The sequence below is a fragment of the Maylandia zebra genome, linkage group LG20 (genome assembly GCF_041146795.1).
Source record: "Maylandia zebra isolate NMK-2024a linkage group LG20, Mzebra_GT3a, whole genome shotgun sequence".
Lineage (NCBI taxonomy): Eukaryota > Metazoa > Chordata > Actinopteri > Cichliformes > Cichlidae > Maylandia > Maylandia zebra.
The window spans coordinates 35,720,151-35,743,291 of record NC_135186.1 but is presented as its reverse complement, the minus strand read 5'-3'; the positions used below and the strand labels follow the sequence as shown (position 1 = coordinate 35,743,291).

The window sequence follows — 23,141 nt, the reverse complement described above, 5'->3', positions numbered from 1 at the left end:
GGAAAAAAACAGCGGCCGACAGGCTGTAAACAGCAGTAGACTTGTGCACAACAAACAAACGAATAATGAAGAAAACAGATTTTTAGACGGGAAACTGTCCTTGAAGTACAGAGAGAGAGAGAGCTGTGCATGAAGTGTGATTTTATCCTGGTGGAAGCAAAACAGCAAAAGTCAGAGTGAATTCATGACGATGTTTATGTGAAGCGCAGTTTGGATCTTCTTTTGCTGCCGGTTCAGTCAATATTGTTTGGAGAGAGATAAAACCTGCAGCTTTTGAATCTAGAGCAAAAAGGGCGTGAACACAAAGTAGTGATGTGCGATACCACTGATTTCCTTTCCGATCCAATACCAAGTAAAATTCAGGGTGGTATATCGACGATACTGATCCGATACCGATACTTTGTACAAAATCTTTAATCTTTTATTGTATCTCAAATTATAGCATCATAATGATTACAGGACATCAGGTTACTTGTTCTTATCACTTAATAATGCAGAGTTCATCATATAGAAATTAAAAAAAAAATGAAGTTGTGCACTATTTGAGCATGTTGCCTGCCTGCAGCACTAAAGGACTCCGTGGAAGACGTCTGTCTCGCCCTAGCAGCACCTGTCCCTGTCCACTACTCCTCTTCAGTTCGCCTCAACATACGCTCGTTATATTCTGTGATATGGTTTACTCTGAGGTGTTTGACAAGGTCAGTGGTGTTGCCACAACACCTCACTGTCTTACCACATGTATCGCAAACCACGTCTTGGCTGTTTGTGGATGCAAAATACGTGAGCACATGACTCCAATTACACTCAGCTATTGTTGTGAGTGCGCACGCAAAGGGGCTGCGACACAGTTATACAGCTGTATTTCACACATGACTATGGAAGGCGGAAGAGGAAGTAGTTCCTTCCAATGTAGACAATTCGAATGTTATAGTTTCTTTCCACTGTGTTAATGATAAACTACAATTTAACCCAAAATTATTAAAATATCGATATTTTAATGTGAGAATCGATTCTAGAACATAAATGACTGGTATCGGAAGAATCGATATTTCAGGATCGATCCACACATCACTGACACAAAGCTCGACTCGCCGAAACATCAGAATCAGCGAGCTGTCGGCTTTCAGCCCCGACTGTGTCCATGCCGTCGGTGAGAAAGGCGACATTTCATTGATCCTGATGCGTCGGCGGGTCGAGCTTTGTGTTTACGTCTTTGTGCAGAATCCGTGTTCCTGCTCTCAGTTACTGCTTTAGCTGTTTGATGGTTGTTGAAATTTTGTGAGCTTTAACCTGAGATTCTGGCATTTCTGGCAAAATATATATTAAAAAATTCAGGATTTTAATGAACTGATATCACGTTATCCAAGTCAGAATCGATTTTAATCAATAAATTGATCATCAAAACCCAGCCCTAATCAGACCCACCAGGTGTGTATCCATGAAACATGTCAGACATTACAACCAAATGATTTATAAGCAATGAGTAATGATCCTAACTGAGTTAGCCGCCCTGTTTAAACTGAGCCTGACACTTGCTTAGACATAAAGAACTATTCCCAAATCATCCCCACAGTGAGGGATAGAGATTATTGATTGGTAGACTGGTATCGGATCACTGCTTCATACTGGATGATACTCAAGCCACGCCGCGGGTATCAGGTCAAACCAGAAAAAGATGAATGAGGAACATTTTAACTTTTGCAGTGTCACCGTGGGCTTCAAACTGGAGGAGAAGGTAAACATCAGAGAGCCTGGAGCAGAATAAAAATGGCAGAACATCACTGGAGGTTGACGCGTGGTCAGGGCGACCCTCCAGAGGCATTTACAGCTGAACTTTTTCACATTAAAACACGTTTCTAATTAAAAGCCATGCAGATGTCAGCAGTTAATGAATCTCTGCACTGTCTGAGCCTTTCAGCTTCACTCTAAATCATCCATTTCTCATTACTTCAGTTCATCTTTAGTTGTTGTAACTCATCATAATTAGGACTTGATCAATTCTTTGTAACTGCTGGACCAAATTTAGCAAGAACAATCACTCATCCTGGGAAAGCACAGGAAAAACCCGATACACGGATTGACAGAAATCCATATTCTATGTTTCTCACAGCCGTTGATGAAAATGAAGTTCTTGAAATTGTCAAAAAATGTAAAAATCACAAATCTTTGGATTGTAATGATATTGATATGATAGTGGTTAAAAGAGTCATTGAGGCTATTATAAAACCATTTACATACATCTGTAATTTATCATTTCAAACTGGTCGATTTCCAGACAGAATGAAAATAGCAAAAGTTATACCTCTATACAAATCTGGAAACAAACACCATTTCACAAACTACAGGCCTGTCTCTTTACTACCTCAATTCTCAAAAGTTCTTGAAAAACTGTTTAAAAACAGACTGGAAAAATTTATAGATAAACATAAACTACTCACTGAGAGTCAGTACGGATTCAGATCAAGCAGATCAACATCATCGGCACTATTAGATTCAATAGAATACATCACAAATTCCATAGACAAAAAGCAATATGTGGCTGGGTTATTCATAGACTTGACAAAGGCATTTGACACTATAGATCATGATATATTAATAAGAAAACTGGAACGTTATGGTGTCAGAGGGGTAGTTTTAGATTGGGTCCGGAGTTATTTAAGTGACAGAAAGCAGTTTGTGAAAATAAATGGTGGTTGCTCCTTATGTATGGACATTGCTTGTGGTGTACCCCAAGGGTCAGTTTTGGGTCCAAAATTCTTCAACTTGTACATTAACGACATCTGTAAAGTGTCCAAAGTATTAAAAATGGTTCTCTTTGCTGACGATACAAACATTTTTTGCTCTGGTGATGATCTGCAGAATTTATTGGAGGATATGAAATAAGTAAAGTGAAGTTCTGGCTTGATAAAAACAAATTATCATTAAATTTGAATAAATCTAAACTTATGTTATTTGGAAATAGTAGTTTAAATACAAATGCAAAGATTCAAATAAATGGTGTTGATATTGAAAGAGTCAGTGAAAATAAATTTCTGGGGGTAATAATAGATGAAAAACTTAACTGGAGAGCTCACGTAAGATATATTCATTCCAAAGTATCACGAAGCATTGCAGTACTAAACAAGGCAAAACAGGTATTCGACAGAACATCACTTCATATTCTCTACTGTTCACTGGTTTCACCATACTTAAGCTATTGTGCAGAGGTCTGGGGCAATAACTATAAAACCACATTACATTCACTTTTTACTCTTCAAAAAAAAGCAATTCGAATCATCCACAATGCAGGTTATAGGGAACATACAAACTCACTATTTTTGCAGTCTGAAATATTGAAAATTGACGATATAGTGAAATTCCAAACAGCACAAATTCTATTCAAAGCAAAAAATAAAGAACTGCCAGGTAATATTCAGAGTATGTTTTTTTTTTTGAAAGAAGGAAGTTATAATTTAAGGGGTTTTTGTAACTTCAAAACAATGAAGGTACGTACTACAAGAAAAGGCTTTTGTGTTTCTGTTCAAGGAGTGAAACTATGGAACAAACTGAATATGGAATTAAAGCAATGTCCAAACATAAAACTGTTCAAAAAGAGTTATAAAAATATGATCTTCTCGATCTATAAAGAAAAGGAAAATATTTAAATTAAGTGAATGTCTCTATTTAAAAACAAACAAACAAAAAATCCATGATGTGATATTATAGAATATAGTATATCAGAAATCTGTTCACTATTTTTATTACAAATTATATCAGTAAGGAAGCTGACTAAATATTCACTGATAATTTATGGGACAGGGGTGGGATTAAATAAGTGTATACTTCTTCCCACTCCCTTTCAACATGTAAATTAATCAGAATGTTTTTTTTGTATGTAATTTGTATAGTATATATATTTTTTTCTCTCATTTCTTTTCTAAATGTACTTGTATATTGTTCACATGTTGAAATAAATTACCAATCAATCAATCAAAGAAAGCACTGATTGACTGTCACTGGTCCAAAATACAAGTTCAGATCTTTAAGTTGAACAAATTCTCGTATCTCTCCATTGATTTGTACTCGTTTCAACAATTAAAAATCCTTTTATCTGAACCTGGATGAATGTAAATTATATTTCTGACATACTAAAATATACAGGAGATGACTCAGCGTCATGCCCTTTGCTGTCATGTGCCTGAACTGTGATTAACAACCCTGCAACAAGGTTTGAAATTTTTTTCGTTGTTTGTTTATTCTTTCCTCCATTAGTCTGTTGTCCTGACGTGATCGTGAGAAACCAAATATTGTGCTGATTGCTGAACTCTGCTCACCGTGAGCTGCACAACAGAAGAGCAAACACGACTATCATTTACTGGGATCCGTTTGCAATTTGTATTTCTGTGTTGAGTTCAGTTTCCTCGTCCCCTGAAAGCAGACTCGCCATCTGCCTCAATCGGATGTGATGAGCTCAGTGTGCTTTCCAACTGCGGAGGGTGGGGGGAGCTTTCAGACCAATCATCATCTCCTGTTTGTCAAAAACACAGAGCACTTCTGAAGCTTTCGTTTCTGATGATATGCCTCTTTGTGACGTGAAAGGGGGGAAAAGGGACCTGGTAGTAATAGGATGGATTTGTAGGACGTCTGTTTGGACGGGTTTCATCTGAGGCAACAATAATCAGAACAAATGACATATTTGAGTCCATTTCGTGACGTTATCACTTCAGTTTTTGGTTTTGTTTGTTTGTTTGAAGTCTGTATCGAAGGATCCATCACATCCCTGCAGCATGCAGATCATTAGCGCCTCAACATTCAGTCGCCTTTGTTGAGAAGATTGTAAATCTTGCTAACAAAGACTTTAATAGGTCTCAACAAACACTGTTTGGATCATTTTGGTGCGTTGAGGTTCCTCTATGTTAGCAAGTTTGGACTTTCAGGGACGGCTGATTGACATCGCTGTGAAGTAAAGGAGTCCACTGGATGCAAAAGTCAAGACTGAAGAAGAACATGTTGAAAAAGTCAACACAGTAATAGTTTTATTTCATTTATATAATTATTGTGTGCTAAAGTTTGTATTGGAACTGGAGGAGTAGGAGGAAAGATGGGGTAGAAGGGGAGTTGTGTGGAGCAGCGGCTGTCCAGAGCTGCACGAGGACACCACCCTGAAGGGGGGATCTGCCAGAAATTGCAAAAACCAAAACAAAGCATATTTTGATTTTTGTGGCACGTCGACTGCTCTCTTATTTCTGCGGTGTAGTAATTCACATTTGTACAGCAGTGTGACCGAATGATGCATTTCGAAGAGTTTTCGGGAAACGATCGAGCCCTGCGGCGGGGCGAATGAAAGCCTTGTGGTTCTAATTCGGATGTATTTTTCCAACACTCCTCATATTGTGAGGATATAATAAACACGTGTGCCTCGTAGGAACACTGGTGTGGCTCTAGATGTATTTCTCACTGACTGCTTGGCTGTATGGCCCCCTCACTGTGGTGTTACAGCAGGGATTTATAACGTTATTTTCTCACATGCCGGCGGGGATCAGCTTCTGTAAGCAGGCAGAATCCGATGGAGGGACCTGGTACTGGCCTGTCATGCTTTTCTATTTGCTTTAATGAGCTCACAAAGGATGGATGGATAGATAGATCGTGTCTGCAGCTGCTCTTTAAGTCTACATCTCAGTGTAGCCCATAATAATCAGCATCAGCCTGGTTACCATGACAACAGCAATCAAATTGTGGAGTGAGAGATTTTTTCTCCTCCTCTCTCTCTCCTGTGTCCTTTTTTCACTTTGACGTTTTTTTCTCCTGCAAACTCACCATCATCTGTTTTGCAGGACTGAATTTGAATCTGAAAGCTCTTTTGTTGTTTGTCTGAAAGGAGACAAACACACAAACAGCCCAACGTATACACACACACACACAGTGTCGAGTCGATCAGCCAAGTCAGTGCTGCAGAAACTGTGAAGCTTACACAACTCTTGCCGTGCGCAGGAGAACAAACGAGTTTCTGAACTGAGTGTCGATTTAAATGAGTGAGGCTTGTAACAGTTTGTGCCGAGGAACATAAATTCACTGCTTTAACTATTAGAAGAGCAGGACCTTGATAGCTGGTAGGGAGGTCGTTAAGTAGAGTCTTAAGGTCTTGGTGTGTGTGGGCTTTATACCGCACAGTTAGTCATTTTCCTTTAGTGGCACTTATTAAATATCTTTTATTCCTTAATTAAGGTCTGCCTAATGTGGACTGAGTTCTGCATTCTTAAGTGATGTCTTGCTAATAACTAATTCTCCAGCAGTTTGACACTTATTAACCTACACAGGTTCATTATTCTAAAGTTGTCTCCTGTTCACACTTCTTAAATCCATTATAGCACAAAATTACAGCAATTAACTGCCTGTATTCTTAAGTGAAGAGTGAGAAACTGAAGGTCTGCAGAGAAACACTTTGCTTTTCCCCCCACTCGATAATAGCTCAGGTATCTGTCATTGATGAGCCATTTCATTTTCAAACGTCACTATGGAAACATTTTATTTTAAGTGTCATGGCGTTCCAGCTTTTGGTGTGATCACATGGATTTTCATCCATTAAACTGCGTTTTTTCCACAGAGTAATTCACTCCAGCAGAAAAAGGAGCAGTCATGTTTAAAAGTCCAGTCCTTTCCTTTCCAGTCACCTTTCTCGCTCACTATGTGTTAACAGACCTCTCTGCATTGAATCATATCTGTTATTAACCTCTGTCTCTCTTCCACAGCATGTCTTTATCCTGTCTTCCTTCTCTCACCCCAACCGGTCGCGGCAGATGGCCCCGCCCCTCCCTGAGCCTGGTTCTGCCGGAGGTTTCTTCCTGTTAAAAGGGAGTTTTTCCTTCCCACTGTCGCCAAAGTGCTTGCTCATAGGGGGTCATATGATTGTTGGGTTTTTCTCTGTATCTATGAAGTGCCTTGAGGCGACTTATGTTGTGATTTGGCGCTACATAAATAAAATTGAATTGAATTGAATTGAAAAGTCTGAATTTAAACTGAGCCCCTAATGGACGATGTTAAACACCTGCTGAACAAATACACTGTGCGTCTATGTGTTCGAGGCGTCTGTAGCTCAGGAGGTCAAGCAGGGCACCTACTAATCAGGAAGTTGGTGGTTCAATCCCCGTCTGCTCCATTCTGCACTCCTGGGCAAGATACTAACCCCGAGTTGCTTTCTGATGCATCCGCCAGTGTAGGAGCCATTTTTGGGTTGATACCTTATGTAAGCTGCTATAGGTCACCTTTTGAGTTTTTCTGCATGGTATGTTTATGTGAAGGCATTTAAGGTAGACACACGTAATTAGTGGAAGGTGTGTTGTTGATCAGAAGGAGGCAAACAGTTTGCTGCGCTGCTTTGTTAAATCGTGGAAATAAAGAATTTAAAGGACAAGATGAGTAAGGCTGGAGTTATTGGACTGTATCAACTTTAATAAGTTAATTCATGCAAGTGACATCACGTCACCTTCGCCAACGAACACCTCAGTGGCTTCAAGCGAAGGCTTAGCCTCTACAGTCGGAGTATGAATGTGTGTGATTGTTAGATAGAAGCACTTGTGAAGAAACATCTTGTGTAGATGGGTGAATGTGAAGCACTTTGAGTGCTCAGAGTAGAAAAGCGCTATATAAGAACCAGTTCATTTAATAAGTATCAGCTTCCTGATAAATTAGTCATGAGCAAGATCTCACTTTAGACTGTGAAGGATAGTCTGAGTTTGAGACACTTACTTTAGAGTCCTTTGGACACTTTAAACCACGTTTTATAGATCAAACTTTGTGTTTTGATTGGTTTTCAGGGTGCTGAGTCCAACCCTGACCAGACACTTCCTTCATCGTACAACTGTGTGCTATGTGCTCTGGACTAGCTTGTAGCCTGTTTGCAGTTAGATCTTAGCCTGTCCGTCCTGTAGATGCAATCTGAGTGTTTTAGTTTCAGTCATCGTTTTTCTTTTTAAACTAGACATAATTCTGACTCTAGTAAGGACCATCATTTACAAAAAACCAAACATTTTTCAGTAGTGAGCGAGGCAATGAAGTCATCAGGAAAACTGTTTACTAAGGTCAAGAAGTAGGATCAGAATTGGTTTTGCTGCCTGCTGGATATCAGCCTCTCTTCTATTTGGATTTGGGACACAGACACTTTCTCTGCTCCTAAGATTGGGCTTAAAACTTTGCTTTGTCATAGTTGGGGCTGGATCAGGTGACTCTGAGTCATTAGCTAGGCTGTGATAGGTGTAGGCTGCTTGGCATCATGGATGGGTTCCCATGATGCACTGAGTGTTTCTTCTTCAGCCACTATGTGTTGCCACACCTCTCGTTAGTTGTTGTTAATCTGTCTCTCTTCCACAGCGTGTCTTTGTCCTATCTTCCTCCCCTCATCACCAGCCGGTCAGCACATGGCCCCGCCCCTCCCTGAGCCTGGTTCTCCTGGACGTTTCTTCTTGTTAAAAGGGAGTTTTTCCTTCCTACTCTCGCCATAGCGCTTTGTCATACCTTCCCATACAATATAAAGCACTTTGAAGAGACTGATCTTGTGATTTAATGCTATAGGAATAAAACTCAATTGAATGCAGGTTTAAGGTGCTGCCTCTCTCTGTGTGTGCGTGAGGCTGCACCCCACACAGTCACATTTTAGAAACCTTGATGTATTTTTATGTTTTCACCACAGTCTGATTGGAATAAATGTCCTTTCAAGGCCTCTGCACTGCTTTTTAAACTTGTGGAATATCCTTTTCCTCTGTGCGTGTGTGTGTGTGTTGTTATTGAAGGTTTTATTATGTTAAATCTGTTACTTTATTTCAGTTGCTACGAGTATTGTAGTTGTTATTTATGTGTGTTTATGAATTCCTTTGAAAAATGTTATATGAGGTTCAGATGCCAACGCTTGGGGTCGGTTCTAATGTGGCACCGTGATTCACTTTAATGATACAAAATAGCAGCTTTTAGTTCCTCAGAGCTCTGCTGAGAGCTTTTAGACATGAACACACACACACACACACACACACACACACAGATCAAAGTCTTCACGGTGTGCGTCTCTTAGTGTGTGCAGTGTCAGGGGTGAGCATTTAACATGAACACATCTTTCTAATGGAGGCAGTAATTACCTTCTGGCAGCCCGATAACACAACTTACTGACACACACACACACACACACACACACACACACACACACACACACACACACACACACACACACACACACACACACGCCGTCTTTTGCTCGTGTTTTATTTTCTGCAGTTTTGTCTTCAGGCTTTTGTGAAACTTGGTCTCGTCCAGCTCCGGGTTACAGTCAGTAAAAATCAAAAGAACTGGTAAACTGAATTAATTAGGATCATAAATCTGAATCTGACTGCAGACAGTAGCATCACCTCAGAATCTGTTATGTGTCAAAAATAGCTGCACTCTGTCTTCTTTGAGTGCATGTTTTGGGTTTTGTTTTTACAGTTACAGTTACTGCAGCACAGTGTTGCTAAAGTTCATTTAAAGCAGGTTTAAATATTTGTCTCATAAACACAAGAAGAAACTCTCAGGTTAAAGAATTTGCAGTGCAAAGTTGAGCAAGATTGGCTCATTAAAGCATATGTGCAGATGAATAGCCGGGCTAGTTAAGTGATGAGATCCTTAATGCACTTAATAAAGTGTCGCTTCCATCCATCCATTTTCTGCCACTTGTCCAGGCCCCGGTCAGCGGGATCGCAGGCTGAGCCGAGGTGCACAGACTTCCCTCCCTCAGGAGGACACCGAGGTGTTCCCTAAATTCATCTGTGCAGCTGTGTCCTCTCAGTCAGTTTAAAAACAGTTATTTAAAATGGTTTTGTTTTGAATCTCTGTAATGGCGGTTAACAGTGCAAAGTTGTTATGAGCCACACAGATGCAGTAGAAACACATGATAACCCACATAATAGAAACACATGACTCGTGATAATAACGCTGGCCTTCCGAGTCTTCTGGTTGGCTTCAAATCACACGAGGAGTATGTCAGAACCAGAGCATTTTGTCTTTTATTTTGAAAAGCTGACCTAATGATTTGTGGCATTTCTCACTTCCTGCTCTCCTCATCTTCTGCATCAGAGCTGGAAAGCAAAGCGGCCGTGCTCGGTCTGTTTGTGGGGTAACAAACGCATTGTCACCATGGCCAGACTATCAGCCTGAGAAGCCCCGCGGCACAATTATGTAACTTAATTAATTAGTAACACCTGTTTGAAACGCCACAAACCACAATCAGCTGATCCGAGCAGAGCTGGGCAGAGCGTGAATGAGTAAAAAAATATTTTAAAAAATAAAGAAACACCACATAACAACATTTGGGGAGATCTGCTGGTTATGTGTACCTGAAAATGAAAACATAAAAAATTCCACTTATACGTCCTTAAGTCAGCTTTTTAAATCTCCAAATATCAGTAACTGTAACTGTCTTAAATATTGTCTGTTGGTCAGACTCTACTAACCATACTTTTGGTTATTTAAAGGGTAATCCGAAGATTAGCCTGAATAAATTAAGCTTCGGGGAATTTTCACTGTTTTCCGATGAATATTTTATACTCTAAACTATCTGTACTGACGTATGAAGTCTGCTTCCGGCTCCAAACTACTCTGTGTTTATTAAGGCTGTTGTGTTTTTAACGTGTTTTAATGCTTTGTATCTCGTTCTATTCAATCTGAACAAGCCCATAAAACAGTCAGTGATCACTGTCGGCCTCTCTCGGGTTTTATTTCCTCTAATCATATTAAAGCTTCGTTTTTAAACCCTTACGATGCAGCTACAGCCCAGCAGCAGTATATTAATGACTAACCTCGTATTGTGAATGGATTATCTCAGTTGTTCTCCTGAATGAAGTTTGGTCCATTTACAGCATCCTGCTATACGATTGCATTTGTCTCTAACCATCAGGAACCCTCACGTTAACTTTTATCGAGTAGAAAAAAGTTAGCGTTCATCCTCCAGCTTCACTGTGTTTATCTTATGCTAGCATAGCTGTGTCGCTAGCAATCACGTAGCACATCCTTATATACCAGCTAGCCCAACTTCAGTAACCCTACAAACATCACTGCTGTTTAGTTTCCTGTCTTCATTTATGTTGGAAGTGACAGCAGAGCTGTACGTTTTCATTTTTTCAGAAATCTCTCAGTCAGAACATGCTATATTATATTAGCGAGCTAACTTCCTGCTAACTTCTAACTTTGTTAAATGTAATCAGTTCTGTTTTCATGGATGCCTGAATGTTAAACTTAATTGTTACACCTAATAAAGCAGCAACGCTGATCATTTTATTAAAGATGAAAGAATTTAGACAGTTTTTAACTCTCAGTGATGCCACAGTGGGACCTGAAGCGGACACAGCTAATGACGTCAGACTTAAAGACCGGATTCGTTTTTTATTAAATGCAAAGAGAGTGAAAAAATGCAACCGTGCATTTCGCCTGTGAAAACACAACATGACTGACAGAAATGGCCCAGCTGGTTCAACTGTATCATTTGTGACACAAAGAGCTGGTTCTGAGATAAATATTAATTATTGTGATGATCTGGAGTTATTGTTTGACACGTGCAAAACCACATTTAGAGCAAAACAGTCAGATTTGCAATTTATCCAATAATTGTAACTTTTGACTGCTGGTAGGAAGGTTCTTGAAAACGGCCGAGGTGCTGATATATATTCAGTGCAAGCACAGCTCATACAAATTGTTTTACAAGTCATTTATTTTTGACTATTTACTTTTTCATGCTCATGTTAAAGGATTTTCCCTCGGGCAGCAGTTATTCTGGGCGAGAAGTGTGACGTTTAGCCGTCAGATGTATGCGAGCCGTTGCATTAGCATTTCATTTCATCACCCAGACGGGAGCTGCTGTGAGAGGAGCTCCTCACCCGGGGACAAAAGGCCGTCTTTCAATCCGTCACTCCCTCCGTCCGCGACGCTGCTCGTCATTCAGGAGTGCTGCGAGATAAGAAGAGTTCATTATTCTGATAACTCATCTCGCGCTCGTCTCTTTGGCTTTTCCACTCTCTTCATTCCTGCCTCGCGACCGCTCCATCCACTCTGGCCTCGGCGCTCCATTTCAGCTCCTTGCGTGTTTATGTATCCCTGCTTCAGGGCGCAGACAAAACAAAATGTTAGTTTCACTTCAATTTGGATTTCCTACAAATATAAAAACAAGATTATTCAGATAAAATGATTCTTTTCACTTCCTGACATAACAAAGTCTAAAGTTCTGTTGCCTAGCAATGATATACAAATATCACATACATTTCATTTGCAGCTGAAAATATGTTTTACAGGAAATTCTGTGAAGATGAAGCATTGCCTTCAGACAGCAGTACCGGCAAACTGGGACCGACTGTCAGCTGTTTCCTTAATGCACATCCTAATAGCAAATCTCAAATCCAAGCTGCTTCAGCCTGCATTAACCTGCAGTCCACTTTGCAACCCACCTATGTCCTGTCCTGTGCTACTGATGCCTGATTGCTGCTATGGGAGGTCTCACTGCTGCTTTATCTGTCTTTAGACTTTCCACGTACACTGAGAGGAAGAGCAGGATGCTCCCAGAACAACACCATCCATCCATAATAAAAGTTAATTATTGAGTATATATAAATATAAACTACTGCAGATTAAATACTGGGTTTGATTTAAGTGGTCCTGATGTTGATTGGAAATGAGTTGATTTAATCAAATAGAAATAATGGTAATTTGTGTATTTAGTCAAAAAAAAAACATTTCAGTGATGCAACAGTCACTGCAGGGAAAACTGTGGATGGATTATTGCAGCTGTGTGAAATAAACCTTTGAAATGGTTCCTTCAATCGGGGACGTCTGTGACCGTTTACGCTCAGTTGTTGTCTTCAAAGTGACTCTAGATATTAGAGAGATTCCTCTAGCTAAAATCAGCGGTTTACAGGTGATTTCATTTTTTTCACATTCAAGAGTTGAGGTGAGAACTGCCAACTGATTCCAAGCAGATTACACAGATTGCCTGTTGGGAGGCAACCTGTCACATCCAGCTCAGACTGACCTCGGTCCTTCTCCGACTCGTTGACCGCAGTTTGTAAAAACCAGAAACAGATCAGCACAGCCATGAATATCGCAAATGGGAACTTGATCCAGCTGATTACCAGCTGATTGCATTCTTGTTGTATTCCAACATAAAACACGGTTGCCGAGCACCTACATGCATTCAGCCAAATTCTCCTCCTGTAAATCCTTCACCTGTAGAGGACTTTCTGTATTTCTGTGCAGCATCAATGAATTTCTGTCTGGACTCTAAATGTAGTCGATGTGAATTTAGAGAGAAACAAAATTGATGAGCATCTGCTTCCTCCTGTTTCTTTTTCATATTCATTTGTTTTTATGTGTATTAACACTTGTTACTTGTATATTGATTGACTGATTTCTACTATATTGATGTACCGTCCCAAACAGATTGCATGTAAAGGCAGCTTCACCCCATCCAATCAAACTGCCAGCAGGCTTGTTGTCTTATTGCTGTTTTATCACTTTGAAGTCGGCAGCTGACTGCGACTGGTTGCAGACCTGCTGCCAGTCTTCAACCATTTCAACAAGATTGCAGGTTCATTGCATACTTCTGTCTTAATTTTGGTCATGCTGTTGAACGAATACCGCACACTAAATCATTCTACACGTGTAAATCCAGCGAATTCTCACTGTGGGCTGTCAAATGCAGTCAGGTCTCATCATTATGTGCATAGCATGTTTTGGTGTTGATACCTTTGTACAGAGAGAGAGAATCCCAACCAGTGTTGGGAGGATGAAGGGAAAGTGCTGCCGTGAGTTTCAGGTTCACCCACCAGCCCGGGGTTTGCATTAGCCTGCATACGTCTCTGTGGCACTTCAGTTTATTTCTTTTTACGCTGATACATTTTTTTAATGATAACGATAAAAAGCATTTTTATTGTTAGTGTTCAAAAACACCAACAACACCGTTATTATATCGATGATCAATTTGTTATTTTTTCAGGTAATATTTCAGCTAAACGACCAACAGATAATAAACTTTCTTTCTTGGCTTTTATAAACACTGCGTGACCACATAAACCTGAAGGAGCTCTGATGATATTAGTGCTGAAGGCTTTCTGTCGCTGACTGTTTTCTTTAGCGTAAACTTATATGAAAGGAAAATCCCAGGATTCTCTCTTAGAGGAGCTCGAGTGACCTCAGTGCATTTAGAGGACATTTGTATCTTTGTTTTTCATCTGTCGAGGGCGAGGTTTTTGCTCTGATGGTGGCAAATATTCATGGAAATCAGCCGATCATCAGCATCGTCAGCATTTTTAAAATCGGCTGGTTGGCTGTGCTCTTTCAGAGAAATGCCTTTTCATTCGTTGTTTTCTCTTTTCATTCTTTTCTCTGACCTTATCGTCTTTGACTTTTCTGATGAGAAATCAGATTTTCATCCTGTTCTCTTCATTATTATTACTGTGTTATAGTTAAAGGCTTTCAGCTTTCAGGAGGATGGTGCAGTCCTCCTTTTTCTCAAAGTTGATTTCATTAGTATGCCTTCACCTGTGATATGTAGTGCACTCTATGAAGTCTATAACTGTATGTATGACTGATGTGTGCAAATGAGATGGAGGATAAAGGCATAGAGAGCTGATGCACATGGGAGGTGTACAGATGGAAGGAGCATTAAAGAGATGAGTGGAGGTGTAAAAGAGGCAGTGGGCGGAGTCTGTGGTGTGGAAGATGTATGAGATGCGAGAGGACGTGTTGTGCAAATGTGTGTAAATGGCCGACTCCATGTTTAATATGAACAATGGACAAAATGCCACATTGGCTGAGAACAGTCATTTGAGAGGTGTCTGTGGTTGAGAGTCATCTTTGAAGAATAAATGATTATTGAGTATCTGATAGGATTGAGTGGGAAAAGTCCGTACCTGCTCTGCACCTGCCCACACTGGGAGCACAGCAGATGTGTTACCATAAGTGCAATAAAAGCTTCCCATCAAGTGCTAAACTGACACACAGGGGAGTGAGCTTCACTAAAGGCGTCACTTCAATGCAGCCCGCTTTTCGCTTAAATCACAAACTACAAAAAGGAAAAAGGAAAACATCCGTTTAGCCTTTGCCGTTCGATTGCTTGTTAGCGCTTCTTCTGGGACCTGGTTCACTGCAGCTGACTCTTGGTAATGTAACAGTAACAATGTAAAGTGAATGCACTGACCAGTTCACACTGATGCCTGATCTGGTTTTTGGTTTATTGTGGCTGGTAGCTGGTAGCTGGTGCAACAACAGGCCCGGTGAATCTGTAAGGACAACCAAAGTGATAATAATAAATCCAGTGTTAGGTTTGGGGTTTGTTGGGCCATCCAGCTTTCTTGGATGTTAGCAGAAGTCATTTAGGGGCACTTGCTGTAAAATCTTCAGTCTTGTCTTCTCAGAGGTTTTTCCTAAGCTTATTGAAGTGGTTTTGTAAGTTCTGATGGTGGTAGAGACACTGAAGACATCAGGACAGTGACACGAGACATCAGCAGGCTGAGAGCTGAAGTCGATGCGCTATGTCTAAAATGTATCGTTTCATGCATCGGTTAAAACACTCGACTCCAGCTCACGCAGCTGGAAACACTTCACGCAAGTCGAGCTGCCCGAGATTCACAGAATTTACAGAAAATGTTACATTTTTGTGATTTATATCGTTATCGGACGATAGATGTCTTATATCGGGATATGAGATTTTGGTCATATCGCACAGCCCTACCTGAGTGTGCATGAACAATTTAAAGATCATTACAGTCTAACCGTTCTCTGCAGAGCATGAATGTGTTCAGGACAATTCAAGACAAATCAGATTGTAGCGTTTATCCACATCATCGCTGCCTACATTTACTAGAATTTGTCTCTGCTAGTTATCGAATGTAATGCTCGGTGTTGAAAAGGCTTTTCTTCTCCAGCTGGTTATTAATAATAGAAGCACCGTAATCAGCTTTTGAACAAGAGGTAGGAGTGTCCAAAGGTCAGAAGCTGCAGTGTGTGGTTCCCAGGTGGCAATCTTCAGGGCTGAAAATGAAGCCGCTGCACAGGCGACACAAACCGCCTCTTGATTGGCAGGTGCTGCTCTGCAGGGAGCTGCAGCCAATCAGTGTCTTCGAGGTCTCTGATCCGAACTGTCCTGTTTGTGTTTGTTTTACCTTTTGGAGCATTTCTGGTGGAACCTTTGATGAGTATTATGCTTCTCCTTGACCGTGCTTTTAGGATTTAAACAAGTTTAAAATTACTTCAATACACTGAAGACATACGTGACTATGTGTTGCACCAAGCTTGCTAACAAAGCTGGCTAGCGCTAGCTTATAATTTAGCACTCCACCCTCTCATCCAGATATGGTCACTCCTGGCTACAAAAAAACAACATGGTGGTGTCCAAAAATGCTAAGGTTGAGGCTTCAAATTGCAGCGTTCAAAACCAATGGGTGACATCACAGTACTTCCACCTTTCATATCCAGTCAACGGTGCTTCCACAGATTCATGGAGGTTGTGTAATAAGAGCTTTTGTTATGCCTTTTGTGGATTTCTCCATCTTTGATGTTACCATTTATGGTTCTTTTGAATGGGACACTCCACCAGAATAATTTACTGTCAGCGCTGTCCTTAGTTAACCCCGTCTTTCATTCGTTTAGGGCGATTCATGAAACGTATTTGTACCAAAATGGAAAACAGGATTTGTTTTTCAGACTAAACAGGTTCAACATAAGAAGACGAATTCAGTATTTGACACTGAGCAAACTTTACACTGTATTAATAAACTAGGCAGTCATTTAACATCCTTATAAAACTAAAACTGTAAAATGTAGTCTGATGATTATTATTGCTGTAATTTTAGAGAGGTGTCAAGTGAGGACCACTTTATTCTTCTGTCAGGGGTGTAGCGTGGGTGTTACACTCCACAGGACTGTGAGAGCCCAGTTGGAGTCCAGTTGGAGAGAGTAGCTCAAATTTACAGGGAGACGTTTGTACTGTTTTTCACATGAGAAAGCTCCATAAATAACAGTGTGATAAATGAGAAAAGACAAAGACTGGCTGGTTCCTGTACAGCTGCTCACGGCATGAAAGTTCCAAAAAGTGCAGGTCTGCCCAAAGCAATGGCCCTTTAAGGCTGTGGAGGTCGGGGTGTTGGATGGGTGCGTACAACATCGTGCTATCCTGAAGAAAATGCAGATTTGCTTAGCTTGATATTGTAGTAAATGCTAGGTCACAAATTTCAGACAGTCACAGAAATGGTCGGTCCATCAAAAGTCAGAAATCTGTGGAGGAGCAAGCACTTTGAAAACGTCCCATCAAAGGTTGTGGATAGGTGTGTGATTCTTTTTTGTGCTCAAACACACCAATACACTTTTTTTCTAATGTGTTCAATTTTTTTAAATATATATATATATATATATATATATATATATATACATTAGGGGTGCAACGATACACAAAATTCACGGTTCGGTTCGGTTCGATACTTTGGTGTCACGGTTCGATATTTTTTCGATACAAAAAAAATGTTCATGCCTTTTTAATTTGTCATTTATTAAAATTATAAATATATATTTTAACTCAAAAGTACAGTTTTTAAATTTAACCCTAACCCTTGTGCGTGTTTTTTATTTTGACAGCGAATGCGCACCTGCGGACCACTTATGTGCAGCCCTGGTTATTTAGCTCGTCATATTGCAGCCACAGAAATTATTTTGTCCATGAAACCATAAAGCTGCACTTTCTTTTTGCCTTATAGTCTGATTTGTCATAACTTCTCCGTTTTGTGGTAAGCTTTTCTTTGGCTGTCACTTCTTCACCCTGACCTGTCTTATTTGGCTCAGCAGAACTAAAATATATATCCTGCTGCTTTTACACACACACACATAACGCTCAGCGATTCTCTGCGCGATCAACCTCTCATATGTTTAAGCTGCGGGAGATTTCACTTGTCATGTTTGCATAGTAAGCTAACGATTAATAAGACGATGTCAGAGGAATTGGTGCACAAATTATCATCACTCACAGATCAGTGCTGTCGCTCTCTATACACAGTTCGCATGATTGCAAAGTGAAAGCAAAAAAACAAGCCAAATTCAAACGCGATTTCAATATGTCACATATTGGCAGTGGCTCACCGATGCCAATGACATAATTACCCAGCTACATTTCTGAAAGAATGCAAAAGCATTGACATATATTTTTCCTTCCTACAATAGCCCGACGGGCAGGGAAGAGATAGATTTTGGTAGCCACCTGAAAAAAATCGCTAGCTCCAGGACGTCGGGCTAGCGATATTGCGAGCCCTGTATCTGATTGAGGAATCACTCGTCTTTGGAAAAGAGAGTTTATTACAGAGAAATGTCTCTTTCCAAAATAAAAGCTATACTATCCGCTTCTTCTGGGCTATATTCTCAGCAGCATAAGGAGAATCATGTGCTAACAGCTGTCTAAATGACTCGGCTAAAGTTAGTAGCATGCTTGCTTTTTTTGTCTGCTTCCACTTGTCTTTGCACTAGGATGATGTCGGCGTAAATGTGCAGTCATATTCGTTGTGTTCCCACTAGTGCTTTCAGGTTAATCTCGTTGAAATGACCTTAACGCCACAACACGGCAAATCTCCGTTAACGAGCTACCGCCGATCGCCCCGTGCATGGGGCTAGACGGCCAACACGTTAACGAGCTAACTGCGCTAACACACTAGTTCCCACCCATGTAATTGAGCATTGCATGGCACATCCAACATACTGTTTTACTTTAGTCCATGACTCGCTTACCTTCAGGGTCATACGTCACATGAAAACCAAAATAATTCCAAACGCCAGATCTGAATGAGGGTGCGGGAGGTCCATGTTGTAAGGAGAGCTTAACTTCTGTCTCGCTAGCTTGCCCTGTGCTCTTCCTTCTGACTATGCTGTCTGTGTTGAGCGCTCAGTGGATCTGCGCTCGACAGTGCAGCCTAGGCGGAGTAGTCGAACGCAGATTCACAGAGCGCTCAACACAGACAGCATCGTCAGAAGGAAAGTTGATAAAATAAATTACAAATGTTGTATTGTTCGATACATATGCGTACCGAACCGAAAGCACTCTATCGAACGGTTCAATATCGATACGAATATCGTTGCACCCCTAATATATATATATATATGTATGTATGTATGTATGTATACACAGAAAGTTTGTTGCTGCAAATTAATCTGAAGAACCAGAATCGCTCCTGACCTCCTGGTTGTTTCTTCTTCTTCTTCTTCTTCTTCTTCTCTGTTCAACAACTGCAATTCAAAATAATCCAGACAGCAAATTAACGAGCACCACAACTAATTCACATATTGGTGAAATGACTGTAAAACTGTAAATAGGAGGAGGACATCGGAGGAATGGGCAGAAAGATATGAGAAAGTGATGAAGCGATAGAGAGACAATAGAGAGCGAGAGCCAGAGAACGAGGAGGGGAGGGAGTGATGGAGAGAGCCAGAGGAGAGCAGGGAGATACAGAACAGGAGGTATAAAAAGATCAACACAGAGAGAGAGAAAGTGATAAAGAGGGAACGAGCTGGAGCGAGCGAGGGAGGAGGGGAAGAGGACTGAGGAGGTTGAGGAGCAGCAGCAGCTCAGCTGTTGTTACAACAGTGAGAGCGTGCGGTCGCCGAGGGGAGAGAGCTGTTGCCACAGGGATTATTGTCATGTCTGCCACCTCGACAACAGCCAACAGGACCTAGGCTGAGAGGAGGCTGGGGAGGTTGTTGGTTTGGCGCCGGAGCCTACGAGCAAGGCAGCGTGGCCCATGAGGACGAGGTAGGAACGAGAGCAGAAGTAAAGAGCGATGTGAAGGAAAAGACAAAGGAAAGCAGAGCGGGAAAGGAAAGGGAGAAAGAGAGAAGTGTAGTGAGAGATTTGAGTGTAAAACATCATCTGAGAGGAAGCGAAAGAAGAAGTAAAAGCAAAAAGGAACAGAAAGCAGAAGTGGAGCTGTGCGTTCGGGTTATTCTGCAGAGTTTCAGGAGAATTTCTGCCTTCTTCTCCTCCGACTTGCGTCTGTTCGCTCTCGTGGTGTTTCTCTCTGTTTGATCTCTTCACGTTAAGCTTCATGTTCTTCGCCTCGTTGCAGTAAGTGCTTCTGCTTGTAAATGGTTTCGTGCCTCTGTTTTGGAAAGCTTGATTGATAGAAAAGTGCAGAGAAAGAATGAATGTCAGCAAATCTGAGCAAACCAAAAATGTCAGTCTGTTGTTAAATACTTTGTTTCTTCTCCATTTCCTGTTCAGTCACTTACAGATATACATTGTTTAAATATACGACTAACACATCAAATATATTACACACAAGGAAATCCAACATCCCCACAATAGAGAAGCTGGAAAGACCGTTTTTACATCAAAGCTGAGGATTGTCAGTCAGCGAAAAATGTGAATTTTGTAGAAAGAAAAGTTTCTGACAGAGAAAAGACATCAGACGTACGTCTAGAAGTCTTACGTGTGTCTCTGGTTGTAGTTGTTACAGAGATAAAGGTTTAAGGTTAAATCTGGTGATGCTCTGGATTTTTCTTTCTTGACCACCAAACACAAAATTTCTTGCAAACAAATAAAATTATTGAGATGTTTTGAATGAGTGAGTCTTAAGGGTGTAGAGTTGTCAGTGGATACTCTTATTGATACTTTTACTGATATTACTTTCTGTGTTTTGAAGCAAAATAAAGGCATTATAGTGGTAATGGCTACTTTTGACGCTTCAGCTCAAGTTCACGTGATGCTTAAATTTGGACGTACAGCTGAGAGGTCTCTTCCTGTTAAAAGGGAAGTCTTTCTTCCTGCTGTTACCAAGTGCTGCTCGTAGGGTATCGTCGAATTCTTGGGGTTTACTTTCTTTTCTTTTTTTCTTTACCTGCAATACAGAAGCAGTTATTGAGGCAACTATTATTGTGAATTGTCGCTGTGGAAATAAAACTGAATTGAATTCAGTGGAGCTGTTACCAACTGGCTCATTAGCATACAGCACCTGTACTTCACTGCTGTGATGGGCAGTAAACCTTTTACCATTACTGTGCCAGCAGGCCTGTTACACTGCTTATCTAGCAGCTGACGGTGGCTTTGACTTGGGTGCCTGCATGTGTTGGAGCATTGCTTGATTTATTTCATTTATCTGTGTCTTTATCTCAGAAATACTCCAAATGTCTGTTAATCCACGGCTGAAAATCGTCCCGTCAAATGAACTACGTCCATCTGTCAGTTCGATAAATGATTTCCATGTTTAGTAACACGTCGCCGGTCAGTGATATAAATGAAACATTATGTTTGTTGCTCTAAAGAGTTGCCTTTTTGGCAGGAACCAGTGGATTTGGAGTTGAGGGCCATCAATACGAGGTCAGAAGGTTTGGGGGACACACAAACTTTGGTGTGTTCATAGGATTTGTTGACAGTAAGAAAAATATACAGTTAAACTCCAGAGGACTGAACATCCTGTTTGTCCCCAATCAAAGTTTGGCTTCAGTGCTGGACAGAGAGAACAAACAGAAGATGGTGTCCAGTTTCCTATTTCTACTTCTCCAAAACATTTGGTAATATGATATCGCTGTGAACCCTGCACTCGAGGTTTATTGTACGGAAAACAGAACAGAGCCGCATTTTTTTGGGTGTCCTCGGCCATCTGATGCGTATTAGTTTCATCCGTGTGCGTCCAGTGCAGAGACTGGAAGCAGCCAAAACTGTCGTCTCATTTTATCAACAGAGAAGAAGGAAAAGAATCCAGTGCAAACAGAGCTGGACTTTTTCCATAGTTGCTGCTTATTGTAACCGTAGCTGTTACTTATTATAGCAGTCACACTGAATTTCCATTAGTTGGCTTCTGTGTTTCGCTTTAAAGCTGAGTGTGGCCAATTCACATTTAGCACCATTTAACTCTGAAGTCCAACTAAAAGACACACCTGCACCGTCTCAGTCCAGCCTGCAGCATCCAAAAATGTAAGGGTGGTGTTTGACGGGGTCAGTCACAGGAACGGATTGTGCACGTTTTCTTGCTATTTACCTTAATGGCAACAGAGGGCGCTGTACATTAAAATAGCCCTCAACTTTACCTTGTTCACCTCAAGTGAGGGTTCAAGTGGCCCTAGCTGATGATACAATCGGAGGTGGTGGTGAAAAGTCATGTTTTTAACCAAGAAAGGACGTCTAAATGTTTTTGTCACACACGCCTCCATTCAGGGCAGCATGTTTGATTCTCAGGGGGGCAGAAATAAGTTCAGGAATTTCATGACGTCTACAGCTTCTCTAGTTATAAATCTGTTTGCAGAAATGAATGCTCAACTTGTTGGTTCATCCTCTGAAAAGAGGAAGTGTGTGCTTTTAAAGATTTCTGTCTCTTGTAGGAGGAATCCATTGACGTCAGCCTTCCCCTCTAGCTGACACCCTGAATGAAGGTTTCACCTAATTGTCCACTGTTTAGTTCAATATGCTGTGTTTGTCTAATCTGCTGCTGCTTGTTAGAACAAGCTCATTAGGTTGTGGAAGGAAAGAAAGGGCGGCTTTATTTATAGTGCACAGTTATTCCATGGAAACATGATGTGCTTTGCAGGTAAAAGGAGACGTAAAACCAACAAAATTAAAAAAGCTATACATGAAGGTTTACTTCTGATGTAGCTCTCAGGTAAAAGACAGAAATGATGTTTTTTAGTCTAAATCTTCAGCGTGTCGTTGACTTGCTCCGTTCTATGCTAGGACCCACAATGAAGCAAAAACTGACTGTTATTTCTTTTTTGCCTATAAAAAGCGTCTCCTGAATGTTTCTGTAACTCTGACCGGTTTATTTCCTTTTATACTTCTGCTATATTCAGTGAAAAGCTGGGAAATACAAGTTCAGCACTTAGAATCACCTTTTATCTGCTTAATTTCCCACAAAGTAATGAGGGAACAGGCCTCACCTGCTGCCTGTCAGTTGTCTAATTACTTTTAAAAGAACTTTTGGCGGCTCTCTTACTTCCCGAGGGGAAGCCACAGTGTTTGATTTGGCACAGGTTTTACACCTTTCATTGCGTGCAGTGCTTTTGTTACAACCCATGAATTAAAGCTGTAGATTGTTTGATTTAAAGTCCACTGAAGTGTGTAACAAACCTTTTGGGTTATAGCACCACTAGGGGGGGTTGCCCAACTATTGTAGTAGCTGTGGGGGTCACCTAGT

The 23,141-nt window shown here is 40.8% G+C and overlaps 1 protein-coding gene across 7 annotated transcripts in view; it reads left to right on the top strand.

The window, feature by feature from the left end:
* Window positions 1–23,141, top strand: part of LOC101479993 (extracellular sulfatase Sulf-2) — a 114,281-nt gene that overhangs the window by 42,389 nt on the left and 48,751 nt on the right. Inside the window, exon 1 of one of the 7 annotated variants that reach the window (XM_014411720.3) lies at window positions 19,527–19,768. The exons of 5 other annotated variants lie outside the window; for them this stretch is intronic. The gene's annotated coding sequence lies outside the window, so the exon portion shown is untranslated. Of the gene's footprint in view, window positions 1–19,526; window positions 19,769–19,936; window positions 20,081–23,141 lie in introns of those variants that run through there. One more of the 7 variants, XM_014411721.3, reaches the window with a different exon arrangement.